This window comes from Nelumbo nucifera, chromosome 4 (assembly GCF_055504915.1).
Source record: "Nelumbo nucifera cultivar China Antique chromosome 4, China Antique-T2T, whole genome shotgun sequence".
Lineage (NCBI taxonomy): Eukaryota > Viridiplantae > Streptophyta > Magnoliopsida > Proteales > Nelumbonaceae > Nelumbo > Nelumbo nucifera.
In genome coordinates this window covers 36,967,454-36,978,277 of record NC_142652.1, presented here as the reverse complement: position 1 = coordinate 36,978,277, position 10,824 = coordinate 36,967,454, and the positions used below count along the sequence as shown (strand labels likewise).

General features: G+C 37.8%; 1 pseudogene across 1 annotated transcript; it reads right to left on the bottom strand.

The window, feature by feature from the left end:
* Nucleotides 1-4,285: 4,285 nt before the first annotated feature.
* LOC104607338 (7-deoxyloganetin glucosyltransferase-like) lies at nt 4,286-7,329 on the bottom strand (annotated as a pseudogene). Its single transcript, XR_016085651.1, has 4 exons — nt 7,194-7,329; nt 7,019-7,082; nt 6,027-6,625; nt 4,286-5,925 (listed from the first exon to the last, which is right to left on the bottom strand). The product of XR_016085651.1 is annotated as a 7-deoxyloganetin glucosyltransferase-like (transcript).
* Between the last annotated feature and the right edge of the window lie 3,495 nt (nt 7,330-10,824).

Here is a 10,824-nt window from a genome sequence, read left to right as displayed (position 1 = left end):
GAATTGTTCAATTTAAATGCTATTAAATATCTTAAATAACAAACCATTAAAAATAGCTAAACCTCCCATTAGATTGATTTTTCACAAATAGCTAAACACTCCCCTCTGTTTTTTCACAAATGCTTTAACCTCCCATTAGTTCGATTTTTATGTTTTGTCCCATTAGTCTGATTGATGATAACCTAATTGAAAATATTTTAAATTTCCTAATTTTCCCATGAATAACAATATTGGAGTGTGTATTGACCAAAATACCCTCAATTGAATTTTTAGGCTATCTTTCGTACTTTAGTTTGAAAGAAAAAGATAGGGAAAGCTATAAAAGTTGAATAGGTTTTGTTAACTTTTCCTTTGTTTCCCTACTTTTTTTTTTCTTTCAAACCGAAGACATCTTTCTATTATTAGTGAAAAGAAATAGTGGAAATGGTTATTAACATATGAATCTCCTCTACGCTTATTTGACAATTCTCCCAAAGTTACACTCACTTTCTTTTAAGTCGCCACTTGTCACCATGGGAAGTTGTTCACTTTCCTCTTCATTATTTTTTAAATACAAAAATAACCCTAACCCTAACCCATCAGTTAACTCTTCTAACTAATTTTCATATGACAATGATGCCCCTAATATATCTCTATCTCCTATTGCATGTTCACTCATTTTGCAACCAACCAACCTTTTCTATTATCATTTGCTTCTCCTCAAATGCAAAGAGTTCAATTGACTCAACGAAGACAATGCTAAATCGTTTCCAGACTTTTAGAACTTCAGTAATACAAAGGCATCTTGGCTTGCAATTACTTGTACAAAACATTCTCTCTCCATTTCACACACCCAGATAGAAAATTGAAGACTAAAGCCTAACTCAGTCATTTGTACATAGCAAAAAAATAGGGCAAACTTCTTAGAACTACGACTAATTAAGTTTTAGGAAATTGATTAACTCTATCCTTACCTTACTATTTACACATTATCTTAAAATACCGATAAGCTTCCTGACAATTGATTGAATCGTCCCCTATTGTGTTTGAAATTTTAACATTTCCCCTGCTCAATTAGGCAATGAAGCCGTACTTACCACCTGCTACAATTGGGCAATGAACCCATATACCTAATTGAACAAAATACTCTGCTACAACCCTGAGATCACATGCATGATTCTGCTCTTCCTCATCAAAGGCACATGAGATTTGGTGATACCATGCACACAGTGGGGGTTTGAGAGACCCCTGTAATGCTTCCTATGCATCTTGTGAAATCGGACGAAACCCTTGTCCACCAAAGGAGAGCGCTCCCCTTGGTGGGAGTTTTCTTAATTTGAAAACCCACATGTACTAAACCAGGGAATCAACAAGCTGGAGGTCCGACTTATCAAAACCCAGAAACCCAAAGTTGGTGTCCCGGGTAATCTTCCCCTTGGGTTTCTCATTCAAAACAGGCTTATCAAACCCAGAAAACATGTACATGTTCTCCATGTCGTGCTGAACCACGAAAACATTGAGCTGGACAATCGACAGGAGGACAGAATTTTGAGATGATAGGCCTCTCCAGATTTATACCCCACCATGGTTTTCAAAACTGGACCAGACTGGAAAAACCGGGAACCGGTCAGGTGATTAGTTCCCTTTTACCCCAGAATCATTACTTTGCCAAAAACTGTTGATTTGATCAGCAAACTGCTGACCTAGGCGGTCGAACCATTCGAACCGTCCAACAGTTTTTGCCGTTTTTTTATTTTTCTTTTAATATTTTAATTTTTTGTCAGAACGGGCCATCTGTTCGGTTCGAAAGGTTGGACCGTTCGACTTGGAAACTAAACCCTAACCGGTTCATTGTCCGGTTCAGTTATAAAAACCTTGTATCCCACAACTGAAATTCTTGACAACCGACACATGGTTACAGTCATCGTCAAACATCAAACAATGATTCCATGGGTTTTTAAATGGGAGAATGACGGTTCAGCCTAGGGTTAGAATTTTTAGGCCCAAAGTACAATTGGGGTGGGTGCCAGCTCGGAATTAATGCCAATTCACGGGCGGGCATTGATGTATAGAGTGGGGGTTTTTGACATTTTGAATGTTTATAGCTCTGCAGTAGAATTCAGAAATCTACATTGAGCCTGTCTGTACTTCTCCGTTTTTAAATTTGCCCTATTTCTTAAACCATGGGCAGTATGGTTTCCTTCCCATTTCCCCGTAGTCAATTTCCTCGAATGTCGGATCTGAGTTATTAGTTTAGAGAACAGTGGCGGAGCATAAGGGTGGCCACGAACTAAGCCTTTTATTAGCTATTCGAGTTTGGCTCGTGAAAAGGTTGACTCTGCTTGGTTTAAACCGAGCTTCAAGCCGAATTCGAGTTGAGCTTGAGCCCGGTGAAGCTCGGCTTGTGAGGCTAGTAAGACTAGTATTAAATAAATAATTTTTATTATACATATACATACATACATGTATATATAATAATATTTTTATTTTTTATGTATAATAGTAAATAATTTTTATATTTATTTTTTGTATATATATAATATTAAATAATTTTTATAATTCTTAATTTTTTGTCTAAAAAAAAAATAATTTTATACATATAATTTTTATTTTTCAAAACAAACTTGGCTTATAGTCAAGCTCGACCCAAGCTTGCGAGCTATGAATCGAGCCGACCTCGAGCTCAAGTCTCTAGATTGAATTGAACTCAAGCCTAATACTATTCCTGCAATCCGAGCTCAAATAGCCAAATATTTGGCTCGGCTCGACTCAAATTCAGCCCCAAAGGAGCACTTAGAACAGGGTATTCTGGCACCCTAGGTATTCCGACTTGAATACATATCCCTGTATAGATAATAGTTTCCATTTAATGGCCATTTTTCGGTGTAAATAATGGTTGCCGATGTTATACCGACGTGATTACAAGTTGTTGGCATCAAAAGCCATGGATCTTGACCACCTATTTTCGCTTTTGTGGTCAAAGGAACCACCACTCGTACCACTCCTTTTCTAGTTGTCTTCAATGCCACCATCATTGTTGGATCTCAACGAACCAACCCATATGTGATCCTATAATAGAAGAAGATGAGGAAGAAGAACCCTTGAGACAATACGTAAACAATAAGGGTAGAGTTAGTAAATTTCTTAAGTCATAGGGGTATTTAAGGAAATTTGCCCATAGTATAATTATTGATCCAAATTAATGCATAAGAGTAAGAAAAGTTAAAAGAGACCTGAGAACCCACCAATATGATCTGCTTCATTTCTCCATCAGCACATAATTGGCGGATAAAATCTACAATAATATTAAGGCTCAGTTTGGAAGGAGTACAAATGCAAATATGCAGAGTGCAAAACTTTATATGTTGTATTATTTTGTATGTATTTGCACTGCACATATTTGCATTTTTACTCCTTCCAAAGTGAGCTTAAGGCTAAGTTTGGAAGGAGTACAAATACAAATTTGTAGAGTTTAAAATCTTATATTTTATATTATTTTGTATGTATTTGTATTGTACATATTTGTATTTGTACTTCTTCTAAACTGTAAATGGGGATTGGAGGCGAATAAGATGAGATGTTGATGGATATGACAATGTTAGAATGCAGCAAAAATAAAAAGGATATTAGTCTTCCCCTAGCTACTCTTTATAGGCCCTTAAATAATGAGATGTTGATGGATATGACAACTAAAAGCATCTATATATACCTTCAGTTTCAAAATGGTAATCACTCTATGGTGTAGTACAAAAACAAAACACATTTGGAGAAATTTCAAAGAAAAGATCAGAAATCATCTATCAAAAAGAAGAATTATTTACTGAATAATTAAGAGAAAATTCAATATAAAAAATTGTATTAGTCTTCCTCTAACTACTCTTTATATAGTCATTCACCCCATGGATCCTACAAGAAAGCTTCATAATATATGAAAACACTCTATAATAGATTCCTATTAAAACTTTTCAAAAAAAAAGTTCTAATTCAATAAAAATTTGGAAATTATGATATAATACTAATTTGGTAATTATGAACTAGAATAGAAGTCCTACGCTAACACTAGCTTGGTAAATTTAAACTAACATAGAAATTCCATGTTGGCGCTTCCAATTAGAATAGAAGTTCTGTGCTGTGCTGGTGCTAACTTGGTAATTTATTAATTGGTTTGATTAGTAACCTCAAGTGGTCCCAATTTGCATAGAATTTATTGACATTCTCTTGTACTGCATCACTCTCTTATAAGATTAATTAAAACTAGTACAATCCTTTTGCTTTTCACAGGAATTTAAGCTAATAACCATTTCTCATCCATTATCTTTTGATTTTCATCGCACAGACACGCCCTTCTGTACATTTCGTGAAAGACACTGCTTGCTAGTTTCAGAGGGAGCAACCCATGTGTTCCATGTCATAATCAGAATACACGGCTCAAATTTCTTCAATATTCGATCGTAAAAGGCTCAGTTCAGGAAAAGTTTACAAATATGTACAGTGCAGATACATATCGTTTAGAAATACAATATACAAGGTATTGCATTGTACAAATCGTCCCTGATCCACCGAACTCAGTGGCAACCGAAAGTGCCTAAGAAGTGAGCTCACCCAGAATAGGATTTTGTGGGTACAGGGTTTCCATATATCTATCATCTCATACGGTAGTGGGATTAACGTAATTGCCACTGCAAAGGCTAGTTTGAAGATCAGTTCTTGTGATGGGATCCGGATGAATTGAGAAAGGTGACGAACTGTAATTTTCACATCTTCGTTTCAACGATAAATTTGATGAGGGAATTCAGGAATTCAGATCGTAGATGCCACCCCTATCTTTCATCATGTCATTGATCACTGTCTGTTTTGGTCGCATTCCTGTTCACCGGCAAGGAAGAAGAAGAAGAAGAAGAAGAAGAAGAAGAAGAAGAAGAAGAAAGAATGGGGAGATAGAAAAGAGGAAGTCGGTAGCTAGGTGGGTTAACTGCAGGGCTGCGGTTGATCCTAAAACAGAATTTGATTCCCCTAGCCTTATTTTGAGAGAAGCACTTCCTTAACCATTTTGTCAAAATTCAAGGAAGACGAGCCACCTTGAGACGTAGCTTCTTCGGCTTTCTTCTTCCATTCTATGGCCTTGCTCTTCAGTTCCTTCCCCTTCTCTCCATTCACTAATTGTCTCACAAGACTTTCAACTTCATCCCGCTTGACGTCGTTATCGATCTCCATGCCCATCCCCCATTCAGTACAGGCGACAGTTGGTTTGTTGCTCTGCGAAGAATGGCCAACAGATCATAGGCACTCCACCGCAGATGCTTTCAATCGTCGAATTCCACCCGCTGTGAGTTAAAAAGACCCCGGTCGATGGGTGGTTCAGGATTTGCTCTTGCGAGCACCACTTCGCCAGTAGACCTCTTTCTTTGGTATGCTCGACGAACTCTGGAGGTAGAAGCGCTGAATCACCGGCGACGAGATCAGGTCTAATAACCCATAAGAAGGTTTGATTGCTATTAGCTAATCCCCACGCAAGCTCGACCAGTTGTTGGCGTGTCATTACAGTGATGCTGCCGAAGTTCACGTACACAACCGAGTTGGGTTCCTTGGAGTCGAGCCACTCCATACATCCCGGTTGTTCTTCCCATAGATTTGAGCCAATAGACTCCAAATCATTTTCTGAGATATGATTGACGAGCAACTCAAGTGGACCAACAGAGTACACACGAGAAAACATGACTGAAAGAGCACCCAGGACGTCGCGTTCCAAGGTATCGAAAGTATTAAGAATGATTCCCTGAGCCCGTTTAGCTCTCTCTACTTCTCCCTTTAAAAAGTTGAGCATGATGTTTTCTGGGTTAGTGATTCGAATGAAGCTTGGGAGATCCCTCAAACGAATATCCTTTATTAATCCAGGAATCCAGTCGATGGTTTTGTCCAAATACCCATCTGTTACACAGCTTGCATCTACAAATTAAAACTAATGCCATAAAACAACCGCGTAAGAGCATAGTTCTTCAACAGATGATTGATCTGAGTCTGATCAATATAATTAAAGAGATAAATACCTTTGAGTAGCGTAAAACCTCTTTCGATAAGATGAGGATAGTGCAAATAGCTCATGAAGCCACAAGCGCTGGTGGTCCAAAATAGAACCTCGGGGACACCTAGTTCTTCAGCAGCAGCGACAGTGAAGCTCATGACCCCATCGGAGACGATGCAAGTGACAGGAGGAATGTTGGATGACGAAGAGTTATTGAGCTTGGAAAGGAGGTTGCAGAAGGGGAGCAAGCAAGACTTTGTGGTGGAGTTGCATAGGGAAGGGATATCTTGGGTGGCGTCGAAATCATCAGAGGGTGGAAGACCATCAGGGATGGTTTCGAACCTGAAATCAGGTAAGCCATTTAGGGAATTAGGGCCTCTGGACTTGAGCAACCGCCGGTGGTTGTATTCGGTGTTAACAAAAGTGATGTGGAACCCAGTGCAATAGAGGAGCTTTGCCAGCTTGAGCATAGGGTTTATGTGGCCTTCAGCTGGGTATGGGATGCATACTGCGTGAGGCTTATTATCAGCTACCCTAACAGAACCCCTCTCTCTCTCTCTCTCTCTACAATCTAAACTCAAAGGAATTTCAATGTCTCTGCTTACAGAACCATCCCAACCCAAACTTCATATCTGAATCATTTTGTTAATAATATGTAAAACGATTAATTAGTTTAAATTGTTAATGTTATTTAATACATGACAAAAAATGTAGGATCGGAAAATAGTAAGCCGAGCAGGCTGGACCCAGCAGATAAGGTTGGGAATGATCCCTCCGGAGTCCAGAACTCCAGATATTTTATATTTTTGGATAAAATACAAAAACCTTCCCTAAATTTTCTGACAATCTTAATAACCTCCCCTATAGTTTCATTTTAACAAAATCCTCCCCGCTATTTAAAAAAAAATTAACAAAAACCTCCCTTCCATTAATGATCATGATGGAAAACATTAAACTGATAATCAAATCTTTCTAAATGCCTATTTTACCCTTTTGCATTTTTTTATTAAAATATGCCTGTCGACATATTGTTGTCTTTCCCCTCCCATCGACCTCTTTACCATCTTCTTGTAACAAAAACCTGTACCATGCACGGGTCCCCATTGGTTATAAATATACAAATTTGGCCTCCTTTTACATCCGATCTCTCTTTCTCTTCTTCTTCTTCTTCTTCTTCTTCTACATCTCTTACAGTACTCGCCCACAGCCATGTATAAAGTGGCAAACCCGTCGGAGTACTTAGTGATCATCGGCATCGGGATACGAGACACCAAGCTTGCCAAGAAGGCATGGGTCCTTCCGGGGAAATCTTGCACTATCTTCGACATCTCTCCGGTAAACTACATGTTTGAAGTAGAGACTATTAGTGCAAAAAATCTCTCCTTTGTTCTCCCGACGGTGTTCACAACCATGGAAAATATATATTTTTTGACATATCTTTCAAGGTCTCATATGCAGCAAGGTCTGTTCCTGCATAAGGAATAATCTCAAGAAGAGATGGGACAGCACCTCTGTAGAAGGCTTGAGGCCCCTCTTGAATCCATATATCTTTTGTTAAAGCTCCGAGTTTAGGAACTTTTCACCTTCACAAGCATAAGTCCGCAATTGAGTTTTTACAAGATACATTGGACAAATAGCAGTCTGTGCAACTGCACCTGCATGTTAAAAAAATAATCCACTTTCCAGAAGTTTTCTAGAAGTTTCCTAGAAGTTCAAACTTCTAGAATTAATTAGCACTCTAGAAATTAAATCTCTAAGTCTCTAGGAAAAGTAATACACTTTCTAGAGGTTCTAACTTCTAGAATGTATTTGGGTCTAGAAGATGATGATTTCTAGAAAAGGTAAAATTCTAGAGAGAGATGTCTAGAATGTTGGTGGGCTTTGCTCCACCTACTTGGCTCTACTATAAATAGGGCTAAGCTTGTACATTTGAGAACAACCCAATACAAGTTCCCATTTTCCCAACAACTTGAGCCTTTATCATTTGCTACCACCCTATCTTACTACTCTCTCTCACATCCTAACTCCTAACAACTCTACTCTCCTCCATATCCCAATAGTGGTATTAGAGCCCGTTCGATTATTTTTGGGTGTTATATTTCCTTTTAGCTAAAATTCCCTATTATCCCAAAACTTATCATGGACATCATTATAGCTAATAGCCAAATTCCAATCCCCATTTTTTTCGAAGAAAATTATCACTATTGGGCCATTAAAATGAGAACTTTCTTCATGTCCCAAGGTTAATGGGAAATTGTAGATAAGGGATTTACATTCCCTAAAAGCAGTTCTACTCTATCTACAGTAGAGCAAGAGAAATTACAAAACAATATGGAGAAGGATAATCTTGCTCTCTATCACGTACAAATGTTAATGGCGGAATCGATTTTTCCAAGAATTAGTGGTGCTACAAGTGCCAAAAGTGCATGGGATACCTTGACGAAGGAGTTCCAAGGCAGTGCCAAGGTACATACTGTTAAACTTCAAGCTCTTAGAAGGGATTTGGAGAATATGAAGATGAAGGATTCTAAGACCATTAAAAATTATTATTCTAGATTCAGAGAAATTGTCAATCAATTAAGAGCCTATGGAGAAGATATTACTGGAAAAAGGGTGGTTGAAAAATATTAATTAGTGTGATAGAAAAATATGATCCAATAGTAACCACCATTGAGGAGACAAAAGATATCACCACTTTGTCAGTAATAGAGTTGGTGGGTTCTCTAGAAGCTTATGAAAAAAGACTGAGAAGGCGTGATGAAAGCTCTATGGAGAATGCCTTTCAGTCTAAGCTCAATATAAGGTCTCAGAAATCCAAAAGAGATGAAAGAAAATTTAGAGAAAATTCCGAAAAAGAATAAAGTTGTAGAAACGATGAGAATGGAGGAGATATTAGGAGAGGTAAAAAAGGAAAATATCCACCATGCCATATTTGCAAGAAAACCAATCATCTTGAGAAAGATTGTTGGTTTCGGGGAAAACCACAATGTCAAAATTGTAAAAAACTTGGGCATGTAGAGAAGGATTGTCATCTTAAGGAAAGACATCAAGCTAATTACTCTGAAGAGAAGAATAAAAATAATTATCTATTCTATGCCTATCATGCTGCTTCAGAAGTAAAGGGCGATACTTGGTATTTGGATAGAAAATGTAGTAATCACATGACAGGTAATGAGAAGATCTTTAAAGATATAAACAAGTCAGTCAAGTCACAAGTCAGGCTTGGAAATGGAGAATTAGTTGAGGTCGAAGGTAAATGAACTATCACTATTAAGACAAGGAATAGGATACAACTCATACAAGATGTGATGTTAGTCCCAATACTAGAGACAAATCTATTAAGTGTTGGGAAAATGGTAGAAAGAGGATATTCTCTACTCTTCAAAGGAGACTCATGCACGATATACGACAAAAAAAATAAAAGCTTGAAGATTGCTAAGGTAAAGATGCAGCACCAAAGGAAGTTTTCAATCATATGGCAATACACTGAGACGACGATGAAGGCTCAGGAAGATGAATCATGTCTTTGGCATCGAAGATTTGGCCACTTCAATTTGCACGGGCTAAAAGTACTCCATCAAAAAGACATGATGAAGGATCTGTCATCCATTCAAGTGATGAACGACATATGCGAAGGATGCTTGCTTGGTAAGCAACATCGAAAATTGTTCCCATCAAGTGGTGCATGGAGAGCCAAGGCAATCCTGGAGCTCGTACATACAAATGTTTGTGGACCAATGAGAACGACATCCTTCGAACAAAGCAAGTACTTTATTCTCTTCATTGATGATTTTACAAGAATGACTTGGGTTTATTTTACATGTGAAAGGTCAGAAGTCTTTAAGATTTTTAAAAGATTTAAGAATCTCGTTGAAAAACAAAGCAACCAAAGCATAAAAGTGATCAGAAGTGATAGGGGAAAAGAATATACTTCAAATGAGTTTGACAAGTTTTGCAAAGATGAAGGCTTGGAGCATTAGTTGATCGTCGACTACGTCCTAGAGCAGAATGGAGTTTCAAAAAGGAAGAACAGAATAGTGATGCAAATGGCAAGATTAATACTATTGGAACAAGGTATGCCTAAGATGTTTTGGGCAGAAACAGTATATACTGCAGTCTATCTACTTAACAGATGTCCAACAAGAGCAGTAGAAAACAAGACTCCTATAGAAGCTTGGAGCGAAAGGAAGCCGTCAGCACAACACTTAAGAGTTTTTGGATGCATTTGCTATGTTCATATTCCAGTAGAAAAAAGGCACAAGCTAGAAGAGAAGATAGAGAAGAGAATATTCATGGGATACAATACGCAATCAAAAGACTAAAGAATTTATAGCCTAAAGAGCAATAAACTAATTATTAGTCGAGATGTGGAGTTTGATGAGAATGCTACATGAAACTAGAACGAAGAAAAAGTGGAGAAACATAGCATCATGGTACCAAAAATACAAAGATTAAGGCTACTCAGTAATGAAGGAGAAGAAGGAACAAAAAGTCCTCAATCTACAACATCGCCATTAACTCCATCATTAGCTACAATAGAATTATAAAAACAAGAAGAGTCATCTCCAGAATTGCCACTAAGAAGGACAAGGCCACTCAGTGAGATATATGAGATATGCAACTTTGTAACTATGGAGCCTGAAAGCTTTGAAGCAATAGCAAAACAAGAAGTATGGGTAAACACGATGAAAGAAGAAATCGCAATGATTGAGAAAAACAAGACATGGGAATTAGTGGATCGTCATCAAGACAAAGAAGTGATTGGAGTCAAGTGGGTCTACAAGACAAAGCTCAACTTTGATGGCTCAATACAAAAGCACAAG